Source organism: Adiantum capillus-veneris, chromosome 13 (genome assembly GCF_014529385.1).
Source record: "Adiantum capillus-veneris isolate H3 chromosome 13, ASM1452938v2, whole genome shotgun sequence".
NCBI classification, from domain to species: Eukaryota; Viridiplantae; Streptophyta; class Polypodiopsida; order Polypodiales; family Pteridaceae; genus Adiantum; species Adiantum capillus-veneris.
In genome coordinates this window covers 64,575,971-64,583,132 of record NC_140943.1, presented here as the reverse complement: position 1 = coordinate 64,583,132, position 7,162 = coordinate 64,575,971, and positions in this window count along the sequence as shown.

The window sequence follows — 7,162 nt, the reverse complement described above, 5'->3', positions numbered from 1 at the left end:
CACTCTCGGTCGTCTTGAGAGTGCATCGGCTACTTGATTATGCTTGCCAGCAATGTGAGCAATATGAAAATGAAATTGCGAAAGAAAATTTTCCCACCTCATTTGTTTGTCGGAGAGCTTGGTCTGCGTCATGAAGTACTTAAGACTTTGGTGATCCGTTCGCAGAATGAAAGGAGTCCCCAATAAATAGTGCTTCCATGAGTCTAAGGCATGTAGAACTGCAAGGAGTTCTTTTTTGTATATGCCTAGAGCTTGCTCAACAGGGTCGAGCCTTCGACTCTCATAGCCTATGGCGTGCCCTTCTTGGAGCAGAACAGCCCCAAGGCAATCACCACAAGCATCACATTGGACCTCAAATGGTTTTGAGAGATCCGGTAGTGTAAGCACAGGTTGAGAGATAACCTTTTCTTTAAGCTTTTCGAAAGCATTGTTCTCCTTAGCAGACCACATATACCTAACATTTTTCTTTGTTAGGTCATGTAATGGTCCCGCAATTTGTGAGAACTTTTCTATGAAGCGTCTATAGTATGCACACATACCTATAAAGCTTCTTAGTTCATGAAGATTCCTTGGTTTAGGCCATCCTTTTATTACCTCTAACTTGGATGGATCCATTTGGATTCCATCTCGAGAGATAATGTGACCTAAATATTGAATCTCTTGCAAGAAAAATTCACTTTTCTTTCGATTAACATAAAGTTTATTCTCTCTTAAAACTTGAAATATTACCTGGAGGTGTTGCTTGTGTTCCTCCAATGAATTAGAGTAGATGATAATATCATCAAAGAACACTCCAGTGAAGGTTCGATGAGGTCTGAACAGCTTCTCCATCAAGCGGTTGAATGTGGCTGGTGCATTAGTCAAGCCAAAAGGCATGACAATGTATTCGTAAAGACCAAATGTAGTACGAAATGCGGTCTTTACAATGTCTTGATCAACTATCCTTATTTGATGGTAGCCACTTTTTAGGTCAATCCTACTGAAGTAGGTCGATCCTTGTAGCTTATCAAATAGGTCTTCTACCCGTGGAACGGGAAACCTATTCTTGATAGTGATCTTATTTAGTGCTCTATAGTCGACACACATACGATATGTGCTGTCTTTCTTTTGCACTAATAGCACAGGTGAGAAAAATGGAGATGAGCTAGGCCTAACCATGCCCTTCTCAACTAAGTCATCCACTTGCCGCATAATCTCCTCTTGTTGAGCTTGAGAAACTCTATAAGGAGGTTTGTTAGGCGGTGAACTTCCTGGAAGAAGTTCAATTGCATGGTCGTCATTACCTCGTTTAGGAGGTAGCTCACAAGGGATGTCGTCAATAAAAACATCTTGAAACCCCTTGAGAAAATTGGATAACTCTAATTCCTTTTGGTTGCTTTTATTTTCTTTTGTTAAAGCATTAGGTTCATTTTGAGAATCTTTAACAAAAATCATGTACACGGAAATAGAGCTCTTTATTGACTTGTTGAAAACTGGTGTATGTACAATGGGGATGGTGTTACCCATCTCCCTAGCATCTATATATATGTCCTTTTCCCTGAACTTAAAGGAGATTCTCCTTTCAGGAAATTTAACATGGGCAGCCAGGCGGTCAAACCATGGTGCCCCTAGGATTACATCCTCATGCTTGAGAGGAGAGATAAAGAAGTCCTCTTTGTCCACATAGCCTTGGACATGAAGCCTCAATTTCCCGATTAAGGGAGTGACTGAAGCTTCTTGCCCCTTGAAGGCACTGTCTGCGGGTAGGATATCTCCCATTTTTTACTATCCAAAGCTCCCCCAAAATTATTCCTTAGTCAAAAAGTGATTTTCTCTCTCTAGAACACCTTTTCCAACCCCTCCTTAGTTGCAACCATCACACTCACCCTTTACTTCAACACTCTCTCTCTACACCATCTCCATTGTTGTGGCAAGGAAGCCCCTCTCTCCTCCCCTGCCACCTCCCATTGCCACACCAAGCAAGGGTTAATTACCTTTTCCTATCTCGATTGCCACAACACTCCTCCCCCCCTTTGTCACTACCACCTCCCATAGCACACCAAGCAAAGTCATTCACTTTCTCCCACCTACATTGTAGCAACAAGCAAGGTCCTCCTCCTCCTCCTAATTTTGTTTGTTCACCCATGGCCAGCTCTACTCCACAAAGGCGGCCAAAGGATGAGGTCACAACACTTCATGCCACAACACAAGAGGTATAGATGATGAGTGGGTTCCACAAGAGCTCACCAAAGGTGCTTGGGTATACATCCAACCATCTGGTATTGTCTCTCACTATGTGCGAAATTGTGCAAACTTGGATCATCATTGGAAAGGAAAGCTCCTTGGTTTCAAGAATCGCAAAGACAAGGGGACCATATAGCGTTTGTGCAGCATGTTTTCTCAATGTCAATCATGCAATTGCAACAACCAACTTGATTTCCAACACATTGTAAGTACATGTTTGAGAATACAAAGCTAGGTGCGAAATCACAGTGGAATGTTTTTATGGATTCATACTTAAGATTTATAATGCATTTATAGTCATATTTCCATCCACATTGGTGGAGGAGCAGCCACTACATAGCCTCTCTGGCACATTCAATGTTATACATGCGGATATTGGACCGACAATTTTTGCACATCTTTGCCCAACCAAACCGGTTCAAAGAAGGATTTTCTTCTATTCTCACTCCTATATTGTGCCTACTACACGGGTTTGGAAAGCTTGAACCCATCAAAGTATCTTCCTCATTAAGTATGGAGTGGCCACAACCAGATTTTTGGTCGGTAGCATCTTTCAAGAAAAAGATAATAATAGATGTGCAAAACTCCTTGAAATTTTCTAAAGCTTCTAGGTTTGTGGGCTTGAGTTGATGTTTGTCTATTCATTGTTTTGGGCATATTTTTAAAGAGTTTGGATTTGTGGAAACTACCACAATGCTTGTATGTAAAGATGTGAATTATGAGAATTTAGGGAGGCTTTTAAGAGGACTGGGGTTTTGTGAAGATCATGCACAATGGGGATAGGTAACGTTGTAAGGTTGGATCTTCAGATATTGGGATGCGCTGTTTAAAATCCCGCACCTCCTTGTATATATGATTTCACTATGATCATTGGATGTGCAAGCTTGGAGTGTGGACTCCCTTACAGGGTGTAGATGATGCTATTGCAAGCTTTGACATTGCAATGAGGATGCCCAACAATGCTTTGGAGGCTGTCCAACTGAACAAGCATTGGAGTCTTAGTAATGGGCAAGAACATTTGGCTATTATGGGTGGGTTTTCAAGACCTTCAACAAGCGCAATTTCGTTTACAAGGTCACAAGGTGAGAATCCTTCCACCTCATTTTCACTCCTTCATAGTTTGACGATCATTGGCTACTTATTGTAATGAATGTCCACAAGTTGGTAAGAGAATGGAAGACAAATTGAAGGTCCACGAGGATTGGGGCATGGATGGAACTATGATATTGCTCTTATAGATTTGCTAACTATTGCAGTTTTGGAAACAATCCCCTATGTAATCAATATGATTTGCTTCGGTAAATTTAACACTTTGAATATAATTTTTCACTCTACAATGGCCGTCTTACAACTTTTTTAGAACCATATTTAGTTATTATTGAAATCGATGGTTGATTTTTTCAATTATAGAAGAAAACGAAACATTCTAGTATATCAAGTATAGCTTTTTCAATATTGTTAGTTTCTTGTGACAACTACATGCATTTTGTAGGTAGTAACCATATCTAATCATAAGGATCAAATTTGGCTAGATATTGAATAGTTTCTATGGGATTCTACAACTCATAATGTTGAACCCAGTTTTTTCATGTTTGCTGTATTTAGCACTTCATCTTTGTCCCCAAGATTCCCCTTGGTAAGAGATGTATTATTCTTTTGACATGCTCCATGGCTCTTTATAAACATAAAGGACAATAGGGAACTAAGAAAACATGCATATATTATTTGTATTGAGCGTGGCTATAGAAACTTTGATGATAGGTTTGCAGAATGGTAAAAATTCAACTTTTTTGTACCTATTTATTTTGGAAAAACAAAAAATAGTGAGTGAGAAGCAATCATATGTTCTGATCACCAACCCATTGAAGTTAACTAGGGAATTTATCTCAAGTCCTAAAAAAATGCCTAATCTTATTTTTATGCAACAAAATGTAAGAAATTACTGTTTTGATGAAAATGCACTGGTCCATCAACTTTGGAGGCTTGGTGTGACCAAAAGATGAGAAATTTTACAAGGTTCTTATTTTTTCCATGTGTAGTAGGCCTTGAACTATAAATTCATGAAAGGATTTTACAAAATGAGTGGATCTACTATGGTTTTGGAGGTTTTTTTCAAAACCCTGAAAGGACACTTTTATGTCATGTTAGGTTACCAACCTAGTGTTAAAGGATGGATGGAAGCGGCTTATAGGATCATAAGGGTAAAAATGGCTATCCACCCAAATGTCAACATTCGTCTCACCGGTAGCACGACGTTCTTGTGATGACCTTTGATCACCCTCGCATGCGGCCTTCGGTGCAAACACCGTGGGAAAATGAATATGTACGCTTTGGTGTGCGGAGTACGTGGTGGTGGAAGCAAATGATTTGTGATGTCTGTAAGCACCATGGCAGTTGTTGTGTAAGGAAGCAAAGGATGAAAAGAGAGAGGGAGAGGGAGAGAGAGGGGAGGAGGAGGAGGGTAGGGGCAAAGAGAGAGAGAGAGAGAGAGAGAGAGGAAAGGGAGGGAGGAGGAGAGAACAATTTTTTTTTTAAGGGGGAAAGATTTTGAAAAAAATGGACTTTCAATGCTTGCAGGTTTTAAAAAAAGGTCAAAAAATTATTTTGGGAGAGAGTTTTAAGTCAAAAATATCTAAAAATGAGTTTTTTGAAAAAAAAGTCAAATTTTGGCTCTTAGTGACCCACATTTTTGTTGATGTAGCCACACCCCTTTACTCTCTTCACTTTCAAAAAGCTAGAGGGAGAAAGTAATCTCTTAGGTTCACATCCTACATGCGTCTTAAAAAAAAGGTTAGAATAGCCTACTCAAAACATCTATTCCAAATGAAAACACACTACAATCTACACTTCTGTTCATTTGCAGTTCAACATGTATTTTTGCAAAAGAATGTGCTTCTAAAATTGTTATATTACTAGTATACATAAAATAGTGGGTCATTACATTTCATACAAAATCCATATGAGGGAGGATGGCTCATTGCAAGAACGTCCGTATCTTGTTTGTATGTAGGGGGTAGGTTAGCTTGTAAGATACCGTACATAGGGGGGTTTCTCTAAGTTTGATGCATGCAGGTGATATCCCCCCATTACTAATAGTGAATCCCCCAGGAACCATTATGGCATATGATGTGTTTGAAAAGTGGGGTATTAATGTAATAGGTTCTCTACCTATAGTAGCTAGAGGCAAATGTTACATACTTACTATTGTTGACTATCTATCTAGGTGGATTGAAGCCAAAGCTAATAAGCAAACTACAAGCAAAGATGTTTCCAAATTTATATATGAATATATTTGGTGTGAATTTGGCATTCCATTGAAGCTACATTTTGACAAGGGTCCAAGTTTCAGTAGGGGAGAGCTATTGGATAATCTATGTGAGCAGGTTTACTACTCCCTATTATCCTCAATGCAATGGAATGAATTAGAGGTTTAATTAAGATCTCATAAGTATTCTTACAAATATGACAATAAATAATGTGAAGAATTGGGATTTAGAGCTACTTTGTGCTCTATGGGCTTACAGGACTGCCATCAAATCAGGTATTGATTTCTCTCCCTTCCACCTAGTTTTTGGCAAAGAGGTTTTTCCTATTGTAGTGGAGATACCACCTTTGAGGATGATGTTAAAGCTTGAAGATGAGCCTCATGATGCACTCAAAGAGAGGATTTTGCATTTTCAATGTGCACAATTGAACAGGTTGCTTGCTTTTGAGAATTTTGAGCAGGTAATGAAGAACAATCAAGGAAAGGCAAATAAAAATGTGAAAGACTGTAACATTTAATGGCCTAAAATCTTATGTGTAGCAGAAATTAGCATGAACATAGTGAGCATTTCATTAGAGTTGATTCCTAATGAGAATTACAAGAGTGCTTGGGTGGAGAGAGCAACAAAAAGCATAACACCTAGTTAGATAGCATCGACAATACCTTCAAAAGAGAGAGAAATTAAGCTATTGACAACAGTTGAGGACCGGATTTGCATGGAGCCGGTCCCCCCTCCAAAAGGCTTTGTATTATGGTTTCTCCCATCAAGAGAGACATTGTACAATACAATTCTTTGTGTTCCTTCAAGACTAGCTAGTGCAATGAAGATGGAAGCTTCATACACCAAGCAAAACACTTAATCAAACACAACTTGAATTATCCCCGTTCTCAGACCCAAGACCTCACACACCTTCGAAGATGGTGAGAGCTAGCAGGGTATGAGAGTAGATTGAGAGGAAAAAGAAGTAACTTACGAGAAAGAAGTACATCTCCTCACATAATCACTCATATTAGCATAGCTTAGCTTAGTAATTAGCTTGGTAGAGAAGATGAGCATGCATTGAAGCTTGGCTCTTGGTTGGATTTGCATCCACATGCCAAGAGAGTGTTGATGTAGGCTTCTATCTCACAAGCTTGGAGTAGGTGATGAGCTCTCCATTAAAGCTTGGGAGGAGATAGAGTATTTTTCCTTCACACATGGTCAAGTGTGAGAGTGTGTGTGTCAATGCCAAGCAAAAATCAGCCCCCTCCCTCTCTTGGGCGAGCCCTAGCTGCTAAATAAGTCTGGCCTTTGCCTCATTGGACCTCCCCAGGTCAAGCCAATAGGAATTAAGCAGCATAAGTGATAGCCTTTAGACATGTGTCCCCCTTTCCCCTTTTGTGAGAGCTTTAGGTAATTAAATAATTAAACTAAACTCTCATTGGACCCCTTTGCCTCCTGGCCAATAGGAATCAGGCAAGCCATGGGGCTCCTGAATGCTCATTGGACCCCTTGGGAGACTGCCCAATAGTCTTCTAGGAGACTTAATTCTCATTGGTTTCTTTTATTAAATGTTTTTAAGTTAATTAAACTAGATTTACTCTAGCTTAATTCTCATTGGTCCACTTCAAGGGTCTTCCAATAGGAATTGGGCACACCTTGTGGGCATCTGGCCTAGGGAGCTGACATGTGTC